General features: G+C 36.9%; 1 pseudogene; it reads left to right on the top strand.

Moving 5' to 3' along the window:
* The first annotated feature begins 5,893 nt into the window (after positions 1–5,893).
* LOC138171091 (importin subunit alpha-1 pseudogene) overlaps positions 5,894–15,424 on the top strand; it is a 60,460-nt pseudogene continuing 50,929 nt past the window's right edge.

Raw genomic sequence — 15,424 nt, 5'->3', positions numbered from 1 at the left:
CATTTTACATGTAATTAAGAAATAAGATATATACAGGCACTGAGGCATAGAGATCCACTGGAAAAGTTGAAATGGGTATGGGAGAAAATATGGGAAAGAGCAGATTGGAGGTGGGGATACCCTGTGGGACTGCTGTTTTGAGGTATGGGTGGTGGAAAAACGGGGAGAAAATTTGTAACTCAAAATTGGGTGGAAACAAATAAAGTAAATCTGAAGTTGTAATATAATGCCAAGCAGAGGCAACTTCCCAAGGTTCAAAATACCAGCATAGGTGCTCTCCATTTTATTCAGTGACAAACCAAGGACAGAGAAGATCAAAACATGACATCATTCAAAATACAGCATTTACTAAGGGTGATTAAATAATCTCCAAGTACTACCCCACCCCAGGACCTTACATTCATTCAATCAATTACAAAGTCCCTGTTCTAAATACTACTCAACCCTAGGCTGTACCTTCATTTAGTCCACCACAAAGCCCCTATTCTCAAATGGAGATTAGTTTCCAATTTAAGTAAAGTACATTCATTTGTTCAACCATAGAACACAAAAAGGTCAAAAGTTCCCCACCCCTGGATCACAATTGAATCTACCCCAGAGTTACATCAAGTTTAAGCACAGCACTTAATACCTAAATGGAGGTCTTTTCTTCATCTTGACAGGAGGCAAGTTCTCAGCAATCTTAGTTCCTGGAGAGACAAGGCTCAGCAAGGCCACAAGATACATTGCCAGTCTCTTCATTAATTCATGCTCTGTCTGTAGAACAGTCCTAGAACCCCTGAAAATATTAGCAAAACCCTTTCCCAGGATTTCTGTAAACATAAAACAAGAAAATCCTTCTTCAGGGCTTCTGAACCAACAGAAAGGTTCCCAGACCCCTGCAACAACAGCACTGTCCTTCACCAGTGGACAGTATTCACTCTCTGTCTGCAGGACAGTCTCAGGATCTCTTAGCCAGCAGCCAGGTTCCAGGACTTCTTTAACAAAAGGACTCTCGTTCACCAGTAGACAAATCTGGCAAAACAACATCAAAACAGACAGACAAAGTACCAGCAAAACAGCCATGTCTCCTCAGTCCTTGGCAGCTCAGGGGGCAGGTCTCAAAAGTCCAGGGCAATTCAAAGTGGCCCCCAGAAATTCTATCAGTCTCTCTCAGCCTCCACGAGGGTGCTGCTTCCAAAAAGTTCTTCTGCCTCTCTCTTGTGTCTCTGCAAATCTACGTCACCAGCTCTTCCCAGTTCAGGACTTTCTTTTCACATCAACAAGTCCATCCCACAGGTGGGATTAACAAGCTCTGGGTTTTAACACAATCAATTTGAAAACCAAGCCAATACAGGGGAATCTTTATATTCCATTACTATCACAGAAGTTAATAAAGCATTTTTTTTAAATGAAGGAAATAAAAGATTATAAGAAAAAAAGTAAGATCAGAGGCAGTGGAATACAATTTCCTGGAAGGCAATAAAAAATAACAACAGCAAAATGAACAAACAAAAAGTATTAAAAAGGCAAAAAAAATTGTAACCATCATCTTGTGCAAAAGTTGGAAGTCTTATTTTCCTGTGTTAAGTTCTGCTTTCCAGTAAGTCATATGTTTTTTGGGAAATTGCTTATTATTGCACCACTAACTCTTTTGTAGGATACAAAATGCTAAAAATAGCAACTGTCCTTTAGTATTAAAGAATTATTATCTTCAAGCTCACTGAGGAAAAGTCATACCTGATATATACTGTAATGCTCTGCTAATAAATTGCATAGCTTGGTTTTGTTTTCTCAATTATTAATTTTTTTCATGTTAGTTAACAAATTAGTCAAAAAGTCAAAAGGGGAAACTGGCTTCCAGGGAGGCCTCTCAGAGAAATACCTGAAAGCACTCATTTTCTCCCTGAAAAATTTCTACAGAGAATACTATCCCAGAGTTTGGATTAAAGTTAGTAATAAATTTGTGAGCCTCTGCATTTTTGGGGAATTTTCTTTAAGGTAGTAATTTGATCCAGCAAAAAACCAAAAAAAAAAAAAGCAAAAAAAAACAACAACAGGAAAAATAGATTATAGCATGGAACCAAGGGAAGTTCTGAAATAAAATGGAAATAACCAAGAATTGTACCATTGGGCTATTAAAAAAAAATTTGTCTAAAACAGCAAGAGATTCAGCTGATAAAGTGTTTTGCCCTACTTTAGTGGCTTTAATATTGCAATATTGTATTCTTTCTTTTTTTCCCAAAAAATTTAAAATAATACAATATTGCAATATTAAAAACACTAAAGTAGGGCAAAACACTTTATCAGCTGAATCTCTTGCTGTTTTAGACAAATACATATATATATATATAACATATATATATGTGTGTGTGTGTGTGTGTGTGTGTGTGTCCGTGTATACACACACACACACACAAAGTTAGAAAGAAATAAAGAGGGAGCAGAGTCAAGATGGGAGATTAGAAACAGGACTTCCACAGGGCTATGGCTCCCACTTACTCCAATTCACAGAAACGGTGACTCTGAACAAACTTTGGAACTATAGAACTCACAAAATGGCACAGAGAAGTTAACCTCCTGCTGAGGAAAGCCAGGCAGGCCACCATTAAGGGGCCAGCACAGTTATCGGGGATCTAACTCCACTGCCGTGTAAACCCTAGGTTATGAACTCAGGGTGGGCCTGACCAGCCACCAGCTTGAGGGACTTCAGATAACCAGTAGCTGAAGAAGTTTCAGGAATTATCATCACATTGATGCTAAGGAAAAAGTGAGAGGGGGGAGGTCCTGGGGTAGAACATGTGAAAGCTTCAGAGAAAACACCCAAATAAAAATTCAGCAGCTGTGAAAACCCCAGTGGTTAGGATGAAGCTCCCCTGTCTGGTAGCAGAATCTTATTGTAGCAAAAAGCCTAAAAGTCAAGAAATTGATTGGCAACATGAGCAAACAAGGGAATCAGAGCAAGCAGAGCAAACCAACTTTACACTCCTATTTAGGGGACAAAGAGATCAAAGCATGGAACAGGAGAAAGATAATAAAGTCAGACCTCCTCCACCAAAGGCTTCCAAGAAAAATTATAGGCCCGATTACTGGTCATAGAGGAGCTTAAGAGGATTTTGAAAACCAAATAAGAGAAGTGGAGGAAAAATTAGGAAGAGAAATGAGAATGATAAAACAAAATCACAAAATCAGTGTCAACAACCTGACTGAAGAAAATAATACCTTAAAAAATAGACTAACTTAAATGGCAAAAGAGGCTCAAAAAAGCAATGAGGAGAGGAATGCCTTAAAATGCCAAACTTTCCAGATGGAAAAAGAGTCTCAAAAGCTTACTGAAGAGAATCATTCCTTCAGAATTAGATTGTAGCAAGTGGAATCTAGAGAGTTTATGAGAAATCAAGACACTATTAAACAGATCCAAACAAATGAAAATACAGAAAGCACTGACCTGGAAAATAGATCCAGGAGAGAGAATTTAAAAATTATTGGACTCCCTGAAAGCCATGATAAAAAAAAAGAACCTAGAAATCATCCTTCAAGAAATTCTCAGGGAAAATTCCACTGATGTATTAGAACCACAGTGAAAAATAGAGGTTAAAAGAATTCACTCATCACATCCTGAAAAAGATCACAAAAATAAAACTCACAGGAATATTTTAGCCAGGTTCTAGAATTCCCAGATCAAGGAGAAAATATTACAAGCAGCCAGGAAGAAACAATTTGAAAGCTGTGAAAACATAATCAGGATAACACAGGATATGGCAGCTTCCACACTTAGGAATTTAAGGGCTTGGAATATGATATTCTGGAGATCAAAGAAGCTGGGATTAAAATCAATAATCTCTTACCCAGAAAAATTAAGTATAATGTTTCAGGGGAAAATATGTTCATTTAGTGGAATAGAGGACTTTCAAGTATTCTTGCAGAAAAAAACTAGAGTTGAAAAGAAAATTTGACAATCAAATGCAAGAAGCAAGAGAAACATAAGCAGGTAAATAGGGAAAAGAAATCATAAGTAACTTATGAAAGGTGAACTATGTACATCTCTACATGGAACAACAATAATTGAAACTGAAGAAACATTTCTCAGTATGAGAATGGTTGAAGGGAATAGAAATGTGTGTATGCACACATACATACATACATATATGTTTTATGTGTATATATATATATATATACACACACATATGTGTGTGTATGTGTAGGAGTGTTTATGGGCATATGAATACATAAGTAAATGTGTGTATATATATATATACATATATATATATATATATGAACAGGTATACATAGATAGAGGGCCCAGGACCAATTTAATAAGAAAGGATGATACTTAAAAGGTGAAATTAAAAGGTGAAAGAGGAATATAACAATAGGCTATGGGAAGAGACAGAATGAATAAACTATCTCACATCAAAGAACTAAGGGAAAATGGTTACAATGAAGGGGAAAAACAGGAAGGCAAAAAAGAATGGGTCAACTTTATTTTAATTGAATGTGGCTTATGGAGGGAATGACATAGACACTAAATAGGGTATCTCACCCTACAAGAGATTAGGGGGGAAGGGTATGAGAGGGGGTATGATGGAAGGGCATGAAGGCTGGGGAGGAAGGGAAGTTGAAAGCAGCCTCTGTTGAAAATTGACAGTATCAAAGTAGAGAATAGAAAAAGTGGGAGGATGGAAATGAGGGAGGAAAATATAGTCAGTCTTTTAAAATATATCCACTATGAAAATGTTTATGGAATTGGCATAGCTACACGTGTACAAGCTATACTGAATTGCTTATTTTCTCAGTAAGGGTGGGTGACAAGGGAGGAAGGTAATGAATCTGGAACTCAATGTTTTAAAATCAAATGTTTAAAAAAGTCATTATCATTATTGTTATTACTTTTTACATGCAACTGGAAAATAAGGAATAGAGGCACTGGGTAATGGAGATCCATCTTGCTCTTCTGGAAAGTCAGAGTAGGGATGGGGAAGAATATAGGAGGGAGAAGATTGGGGAAGCGGGTATACAGTGTATACAGGGAATATACTGTATACAGAAAATACAGGGTATACAGAGGGGGTATACAGCTGTTTTGCAGTGCTGGCCAGGGGAGAGATGGGCAGAAAATCTGTGACTCAAAATCTTGTGGAAGTGAATGATGTAAACTAAACATAAACATAAAATTTAATTACAAAAAAAGAAAAAAAAAACCACTGACCTTGAAAATAGATTCAGGAGGGATTACCTAAAAAGTATTGGACTACATGAAAGCCATGATACAGAAAAGAGCCTAGAAAACATCCTTGAAGAAATTCTTAAACAAAATTGCCCAGGTGTTCTAGAAGCAGAGGGCAAAATAGAAATTGAAAGAATTCACTGATTACCATTTGAAAAAGATCCCAAAAAGAAAATTACTAGAAATATAATAGTTAAAAGCCAGAATTAGCAGGTCAAGTAGAATATATTATAAGTAGTCATGGAGAAAAAAAATATGATTATTGTGGAAATACAATCAGAATAACCCAAGATCTAGCAGCTTCTAAATTAAGGGATCAAAGGGCTTGGGATATGATATTCCAGAGGTCAAAGGAGATAGGTTTAAAAGCAAGAATCATCTGGCCAGGAAAACTGAGTATAATGCTTCAGAGGAAAATATGGTCTAATGAAATAGAGGACTTTCAAGCATTCTTGATGGAAAAAAAAAAATTGAACAGAAAATCTGACTTGCAAGTATAAGAACCAAAAGAAGAATGAGAAGGTTTATAATGCAAGCACAGGAGTAATTCACAATTTATTTCAGCTATTGATTTAACACCCTGTGCCAATTCAAGTTTCTGTTGAGCCTGGTATCAAGTCTGTAAAGAAATAAAATGTTCAGCTTAGAGACGAATTGGGAAGCTGAGTGCAATCAGGAGCCGGCGCTATGGTGGAGACAGACCCCAAAACTGTTCAGACGCTTCTCCAGCAGATGCAGGACAAGTTTCAGACTATGTCAGACCAGATAATTGGCCGAATTGATGATATGAGCAGTCGCATTGATGATCTGAAGAAAAACATCGCTGACCTTATGACCCAAGCAGTGGTGGAAGAAATAGAAGGGGAAAACAAAGTACCTGCTACACGTAATACTTAAAGGTTTTGTTAATCATTTAGAGTGAATTCTGGAAAATGTTTTTTTTTACAAGCCAAGAGGTGAATGAACAGCTTTTCTCAACTAACTACTGTGCGAAAACATTTTTTTTATGCTGTAGCTTGTATTTCTAGAATATGCAGTTTAGTTAGGTTTCAAGGTGATTTATTTTTTGATTTCTTTTACATGGTGGCTTCATAATATATAACATGTGTAAACTGTAGTTAGTAAATTGAAATTCTGACTACTCTTGGCTAAAATTTTAAAAAATTTTAGTGAATTGTCAAGTTATTTGTTCTTTTGTAGTAGTTTCAGTTTAATAACAAATTGCTGTGAGTTATTTCTGAGAAACGTATTAATTTTTTCAACAGTTATTAGACTCTCTTTGTGAAGTAAAACACCTAGAGTCTACGGTTTGTAATTCTCAGCACAAAATTACTGTTCTACCAATAACAAATAAATGGTATGTTGACCATATTTTTAAAGCAGACAAAAAATTGGAGCATTTTGTATTCAGTTGTCTGTCACTGCTATGTTTCTGTGATTGAAAACTATACCTAAGAATCTACTGTATGAAGCCCTACAAAGGAGCTGAAATTGATGGACAGTAACTACTGCCACTTTTTAATACACTAGAGGATTTGGATAGTGACAATATCTCAATTCCTCACAAATACTAGGGACAGAAAATAACCTTCTATAAAGATGATTTACATTCACTAGTTAGGATTTTGTGTTTCATAACACATCAGTAATTAGATAGAACATCAAAAGTGCTCACTGTAAGAACCCGAGGGGGTTTTAAAACCGTCTCACTCCATATTTACCTGTGCTACTGATTTTAAAAAAGTATTTGTTAATTAGAAGAAAAAGCAAGTTGCCATTGTGAAACCTTGTTCACTTGTTGCTTACTTGACTGATAAATTCCCTTATGAGTTTGGATTTTTTTAAAGAAAAATTGTGGGTTTTGTTGTTTACCTTTTTTCTTACCTAAATGCCTACAGAATAACACTTTTGTAATAGATTATAGGTGGAATGAAAAATATCAAACATTTTCATCACAGCATATTGTTTTAATTAAGAGGTGAGGGACAAAGATTGGACACCCAGATGACTGATTCATGAAATTGCTCCTGAATTTAAAATATATATATTAAGGTCAAGATAAAGCTGAAGGGTGACATAGCAGTAGAGGGCCATTTTTCCTAGAGAGGAACTTTTAAGTGTATATTTTGTGATTGTAGAAGAAATTTTGTGTACCACCAGACAGTTTATTGTATTGTTATAAACATGGAATAAAACTATGAAATAACAGTTTGTTCTAGTCATAATATGCCTGGTATAGAATAAAGTAATCTTATTAAAAAAAAGAAATAAAATGTTCAAACCCCACAACTTGTGACCCCTAAAACTTGTAACTCCAGGAGAGGAGCTAATGACTATATAAGGAGACTCCCCAGAGCTAGAGACAGAAAAAAAAGAAATTGAGAAGAAGACTCTTGGGGTGGCACAGTTAAGAAGGATAAATCCTGTGGTATCTTGGCACTCTGTCAGCTTTGTCTGTGTTGATGTTTGTTTGTGATACTTTGTCCCAAAACCCTTGATATTTACTGGAAGCTCTGAAAGAGGATTTTCTGGTTGTATATTTACCAAAATCCTGGATGAGGGTTTTCAAGGTCCTGGGACTTTACTGATGGTTGAGCTAACCTTTTGGGCTTTTTTTTTGTGAATCTCTGTTGATTTCTATGTTGATGATTTTTGTTGAGATCTCAGACCCTGTTGGTGAGTCTGTGATGATTTCACAAGCAGATTTGATGATGGTGCCAGCAATGTGCATGAATATTATCATGGCTCTGTTAAATTTTGTCCTTCGCAATTCCTGTTCCTGGGAAGACAAAGCATGGCAGAGCCATGATGGAAAAGGAGCTGGACAAGGAAATAGAAGTTGTCCGCCTTTGAACCCAGGTGACAGTTGGAGCTGGGATCATGGAGGAGGAACCATGAAAGCTGAGATAGAGCCTTGAGTCAAGCTGAAAGAAGTCTTTACTTGGATACTGTGTACTGATAAAGAAGATTATGATTTACTGTTACCTAGCCATGGAAAACTTTGACTTTTCTACTTTGTGATTGAATTAAGGATTTCTTGACTAAATGAATGCACATTGTTGAAAACTATGTGAACACGTTGGTGAAAACTATGTGGCCATTTTAGTGATAAGTTGTTGTCTTGTGACATGGTGAATTCTGCATTTTGATTTTCTGTGATATATTGTAACATTGTGAATTCTGTATCTTGATTTTCTGTGAATGTCTTGCTCTGATTTGTTATTGAATGAATAGAAAGTTCACTATACTCTGTAATCAGAAACTTAAAAGCTGTTATCAGCAACAGTCCTCTTGAAAGCTGCTTGTGCATTCCTTTACAGAAGTAAACAGGAAAAAGAAGTAATAAGGAACTTCTTAAAGTTGAACTATTCATATTCCTGAGTTCAATATGAAGGTATGATATCTAAAAAATAAAATTAACAGTTGAGAAATGAATAAATTGGAAGAAGAAAAATTGAGATATAATATGGTAAATTATCTCATATAAAAGAGGCAAGAGAAAACTGTTACAATAGAGGAGCAGAGCAGAAAGGTGAAAGGGAATGGGTCAAACTTACTCTCATTGAATTTGGCTTAAGAAGGGAATAACATACACACTCAGTTTGGTATCATACCCTACAGGAAAGTATGGAGGAAGGGGATAAAATGAGGGGATGATAAAAGGGAGTACAGATTGGGGGAGGGAATAGTCAGAAGCAAACACTTTTGATAACAGACAGGGTCAAAGAAGAAAATAGTATAAGTATGGATGGGATAGGGTGAAGGGAAGTCTTTCACCATATAACTGTTATGAAAACATTACATTTTGTGTAATGACACATTATCATCTATATTGAATTTCTTGTCTTCCCAGTTGGGGTGGGAGAGGAGAGAAGAGGGAAATAATCTGGAAATCAAAGCTTAAAAACATTTAAAAAATGTTTTTTACTTGCAACTTGGAATTAAAAAATACAGGTAAGATATACAGGCACTGGGGTGCAGAAATCCATCTTCTCCTACTAGCAAGTTGGGAGGGGGTTGGAGGAGGACATAAGAGACAACAGATTAGGAGAAGGGATAGTCAGTAGTTTTAATGGCAATAGATTTTGAATATCTTCTATGACACTTTAATTGGCAAGCTAATTGATACTTAGCACTTAGTTTCAAGTTCATAACTGAAACAAGTATTAAGACCCAGAACTTGTGAATCCCACAGTAGAGCAAACTTTTTGACATAACAGGAAAGGGCAGGGCAGGGAGTAGCTAATACCTTATATAAAGAAAAGCCCAAGGTGGAGTCAAGACTGCAGAGTAGAAGCAGGACCTCCATGCAGCTCCTGTTTCCACCTTCCACAATCCATGTAAAAAGGGGACTCTGAAAAAACTTTGGAGTTGCAGAACCCACAAAAGGACACATAGAAACTAACCACCTGCTGAGGACAGCTCGGCAGGCCAGCAGGAATCAGCCAGCACAGCACTCTGGGAGCTGAGCTCAGGCCAGCATGATGCAGAGGTTTTACAACCTGTGCAGGCTTAACAAGCCACAGCTGTGGTACTTTCCCAATTTATCAACACAAAGATGCTAAGGACAAAGTGAGAGGTCAGTGCAGTGTGGACTTTGGGACCAGTAGTCCAGAGTGCATTGGCTTCTGCCCCCAGTGCAAGAAGCCGCTGAGACATGTGGCACAGCCAACACCATGAGGCAGTTTCAGCTCCTGGCCTGCAGACTATAGGGGGACCAAATGACCAGACTGAGGGATAATTGCTCTTGCTTTAAACTTCTTGCGTCTGGATTGCAGTCTAGGTTTAAGGTCCTGGGGTGTGTGACCAGCTTGCAAGAGTGTGTGGAGGCCTCGGAGAGGGCAACTAATTAATACCTCCAGCAGCTGAGAAAACCCCAGCATTTGGGACAAAAGCTCCCCTGTCTGGGAGCAGAGTCCTACTGAGGCAAAAAGCATAGGGCTCAAGTGACTGAGGGGCAACATGATCAGACAAAGGAAATAAAATAAACAGAAGATTCCAAAATTAGCCTCCTATTTTGTGGACAAAAAGAGGAAATCATGGAAGAGGAGGAAGACAGTGAAGTCAGAATTCCTTCACCGAATGCTTCAAAGCACAATACAAGCTGGTTACAGTCCATAGAGGACCTTAAGAAGAAGATAAGAGAAATGGAGGAAAAATTGGGAAGAAAAATGAGACCAATGCAAGAAAATTACAAAATGAGAGTCAACAGCCTGATTGAGGAAAATAACACCTAAAAAAACAGATTAACTCAATTGGCAAAAGAGGCTCAAAAAGGCAATTAGGAGAATGCCTAAAACAGCCAAATTTGCCAGATGGAAAGAGAATCTCAAAAGCTCAATGAGTTGAATATTTCCCTCAGATTTAGATTGGAGCAAAGGGATGCTAGTGACTTTAAGAGAAATCAAGATGATGTTAAACAGATCCAAACAAATGAAAGAATAGAAGGCAATGTGAAATATCTCATGGGAAAAACCACTGACCTGGAAAATAGATGCAGGAGAGATAACTTAAAAATTATTGAACTACCTGAAATCCATGATCTAAGTAAGAACATAGAAGTCATCCTCCAAGAAATTCTCAAGGGAAATTGCACAGATGTTCTAGAATCAGAAGGCAATATAGAGGTTGAAAGAATCCACTGATCACCTCCTGAAAAAGATTCTAAAAAGAAAACTCCTAGGAATATTTTAGCCAGGTTCAATAATTCCCAAATCAAGGAGAGAATACTATGAGCAGCCAGGAAGAAACAATTTGAATATTGTGGAAACACAATCAGGAAAACACAGGCTCTGGCAGCTTCTACACTGAGGAATTGAAGGTCCTGCAATAGTATATTCTGGAGGGCAGAGGAGATGGGATTAAAACCAAGAATCACCTAGCCAGTACAAATGAGTATCATCTTTCAGGGGAAAATATGGGCATTCAGTGGAATAGAGGACTTTTAAGCATTCTTAATTTAAAAAAAAACAGAGTTGAATAGAAAATTTGACATTGAGATATAAGAAACAAGAGAAGCTTGAGAAGGTAACCAGGGAAATGAAATCATAAGTCACTGATGGAAGTTGAACTATTAACATTCCTACATGGAAAAACGATCATAGTAACTGATGAAATATTTCTCAGTAAGAAAATAGTTGAAAGGAATATATATGTGTGTGTGTGTGTGTGTGTGTGTATGTATGCCTATTTTGGAGGGTATACAGGCATATGAACACAAATGTGAATTTATGTATATATGCTTACAGGTATACATAGATAGAGGGCACAGGACCAATTAAATAGGAAGGAATGATACTTAAAGGGGAAATTAAGAGTTGAGAGAAGAATATAATGAGAGAAGATGGAGAGAGACAGAATGGTGTAAACTATCTCAAAAAGTAGAGGCAAGGGGAAAGGATTACAATGGAGGGGAAAAATAGGAAAGCAAAAGGGTATGGGTCAACCTTATTCTCACTGAATTTGCCACAGGGAGGAAATGAAATACACATTAAATAGGGTATCTCACCCTAAAGGAGAGTAGGGGGAAGGGGATGAGAGGGGAGATGATGGAAAGGAGCAGGGGGGGAGCATATTGGAGAAGATATGGGAGAGAGCAGATTGGAGGAGGGGATAGTCTGTGGGACTGCTATTCTGGGGTGGGGGGTAGGGGAAAATCAGGGAGAAAATTTGTAACTCAAAATCAGGAGTAAATTAATGATGTAAATAAGAAGTTAATAAAGCATTAAAAAAAAGAAAGGAAGAAAAGCCCAAGCTAGAGAGCCAGAACTTCTGGGAGCAAGCAGTATGGAGCCTGAGAAGCAGAGATTTTGAGAACAGAGGTTTTGGTGACAGAACTTCTTCTCAGAGCCAGACAGAATTTCTTCTTAGGAATTCTGAAAGCCAGCCAGAACTTGTGATGGAAACTGCTGGGAAAGTGAACTGCTGGGAGCAGAAACTGTTCAGAGGGAGCAGCATGAAGGCTGAGCAGCCACCCTGAGTGAGGAGGTAAGGATCCTTGTTTGAGGGATTGAATGAGGAGAGGAGGATTTTTGACTGAGATTGCCTGTTTTGTTTTGAAGGATTGGGAATGCGGGCAATAGCTGCATTAACTATGTGTACTAACTGTGTGGATACTGTAATGACTTTAACCTTCTTGTTTTAGGACTCTGTTTTCTGGTATTTGAATAAATTATTTGGCTCTGCCCTCCATGTGGAGAGGATGTTACCTTTTGTGATTCACAACTGTACCAGCATATTTATAGTCACCAAAGGTGCTGTAAATATTACATTAGCTTTACATTAGCCTCACTATCTTGGGGAGTGGGTTAGGCTAAAGATGGGGAAAAAATCATGTGGGAAATTAATATTGGAAATTAGAAATAAATTTTAAAATAATGAATGAGTAAATAAATAAATAGGAGAAAATTGAATTAAATTTAACTCCTTATAAAATAAAACTTCATTTCAAGAAAGCATATATGATAAATGATACTTGTGTTGAGAACTGTCCATCTTTTCTTTGCTTCCTTGTGAGTTTGTTTTTGTTATATGTTTTTTTCTTCTTTTCTTTTTTTTTTACTTTGTTCTTTTTTCTGTCTCCCTCCCACCACAGAAGGCCACAATAAAGTTTAGATATGTTTCTATAGATATAAATATATACATACACATATACCTCTCTACATATATCTATAGACATTTACATTCCCAAACCTATTCTACTCCTGATCTTTATTTTTATGTATATGCATATCTCTTATTTCCTATCCCTGGGTCCTCTCCTTTTACCAGTTACCTTGCCATCCTATGACTTGCCTATGCACCCCAAAGTTTCCTACTCTATCATCCCATTCTGTTATAGTAAGGTAAATTTTTCAGATCTTCCCTGTCCCTAGATTAAGTGGACCTGGAGCCTATGGTGGGAGGCTTGTTTTTCAGTAACACCCATTCCTTGATGCTTTGTGATTGGGCAGTGGGTCAAGAGGGTTGTTACATTATCTGACCCAGGAGAAGGCTATGTAATACCTGATGTGAGACTTTGTTTGGGGCTCATTTTGAGAAGTGTTGTGTGATTTGACCAAATGAGACTCTGGACAGCCATTGAGAGCCTCCCCCTCCCCAGCTTTGAAAAACCCAGATATTGATGATTCCCTCTCTGGTAACTGTGATTTGGTATGGATGTAATGGTTAGAAAGTTGCAGGCCTGTCTGCTTGAAATGTTTCTGTTTGTATACTCTGAAGTTCAGAGTGCTGACCTTTTTCCCCTGAACTAGGTAAATGATAGGTTTCATTGAATAAAGCAAGATTGTTAACCCAATTAGAGTTGCTTTCCTTTAGAAAAGCCTATCAAAGAACCTGTGTTGGCAGCCACCTTAGAGATGCTGGGGTGCTTGCTGCTATACATTCCCATAAATCAAATCACCCTTTCATAGCACTACTTACCAATTCTCTTATCCTGCTCTCTAAAGATCCCTCCCTTGTCCTATCCTCTCTCTCTATGCCCATACTATTTTAGACTTCTTTACTCTTATAAATATCTGTGTATTGTTCATTCCCAATGAAAGTAGGCTACCAGAACTACCAGCCCTGCTCCCCCATCTAATTCCTATGTATCAATTCTTCTTCTTGCATTTCATTTGCATAAAATAATAACTCTTTTTAACTGTATCTGAATGGCTTTACTATTTTTTTTTTTGCCTTTTTGGAGGGCAAATGGGGTTAAGTAAATTGTCCAAGTTTACATTTTGTGTGTGTGTTTCTGTGTGTGTGTGTGTGTGTGTGTGTGTGTGTGTGTGTGTGTTGGTGGGTGGGTGGGTGTTAAGTGTCTGAGGCCAGAACCAAACTTGGGTCCTCCTGACTCCAGGGCCGGCACTTTACTCACTGCGCCACCTAGGCTCCCCAGCTTTACTTTTTAAATTCATATCATGCCCACGTTTTTTCCTCAATCTTTTTAGGATGTACCCAGTTATTAATAAGAATCTTAGAAATAAATTTTACATTTTACATATAGTAAAAGTAAGCAGTCTGTCCTTATGAATACCTTATAATCAGTCTTTCTTATGTACCTTGCATTTATAATGTTTCTTGTAAATCAAATTTTCTATTAAGTTCAGGTTTTTTTGTAACAAGGTCTTGGAAATCTGAGAGTTTATCAAATGTCCATTTTTTTATTTAAGATAATAGTTAACTTTGCAGGGTCTGATATTTTTTGCTGGAGTCACACTTCTTTTACTCTTTGATATATTGTCTTCCAAGACATTTGGTCCTTTAAAATTTCTGCTGTTAGATCTTGTATAATTCTAATTTTGGCACCATAATATTTAAATTGTTTCTTCTGGATCTTTCAATAGTTTTTTTTTCAATTGAGCTGGGAATTTCAGAATTTGACTATGATACTCCTATTAGTTTTCCTTGTAGGATCTCTTTCATGTCATGATCTTTGGATTTTTTTTCTTTATTTCTGCTTTCCCCCCGTGTTCTAATGCTTTTGGACAATTTTGTTTCATTATTCTTGCATTATTATATCAAGATTATTTTTTGGTCATAATTTTCAGTTAGTACAATAATTTTTTTATGTTTTCCCTTCTTGATCTATTTTCCAAATATATTGTTTTTCTTATATGTTTCACTTTATTTTCTATTTTTTCATTATTCATATTTTGTTTAATCATTTCTTGATCTTTTACAATTTCAATGACTTCAATTAGCAAAATTCTAAATTTTAAAGCATCATTTTCTTCTTCAAAATTCTTAATCTCCTTTTCTAGTTGGTTGACTTTCCTTTCATACCAGTCTTGTTTTTTTGGTATTATTCTTAATTTCTTTTTTTGTTGTTGTTGTTTTCTTCCATCACTGTCATTTATATTTTAAAGACTTTTTAAGGTCTTCTATAAATTCTTTTTGGGAAGGTGACCATCTGATGTTACTCTTTGAGGGTTTTTTGCTTCAGTTTCCTGGCCTGAAGATAAACGCTGTCCATCTGAATTTCCACAATGTTTTTTTTTTTTTTTTTTACGCAATCAGGGTTATTTCTGGGTGTGGTGCTAAGTATCAGAGCCTGGATTTGATTCCAGGTCCTCCCGACTCTGGGGCTGGTGCTCTTACTGGCTGTGCTACCTGGCCACCCCCCACAATCTGTTTTTATACTTGGATTGCTTCTCTTTTGCCTGTACATTTGTTGTTGTAGAGATAGCTTAGTTATTTTTAGTCACGTCTAGCCCTGGGGTATGGGAAATGGTG

The sequence above is a fragment of the Petaurus breviceps genome, unplaced genomic scaffold (assembly GCF_028583685.1).
Source record: "Petaurus breviceps papuanus isolate PSGF00001 unplaced genomic scaffold, PetGlider_PUasm1.0 41, whole genome shotgun sequence".
Taxonomy (NCBI): Eukaryota; Metazoa; Chordata; class Mammalia; order Diprotodontia; family Petauridae; genus Petaurus; species Petaurus breviceps.
Note: the sequence above shows the minus strand (reverse complement) of the source record. Positions and strands in the feature narration are given on the sequence as shown.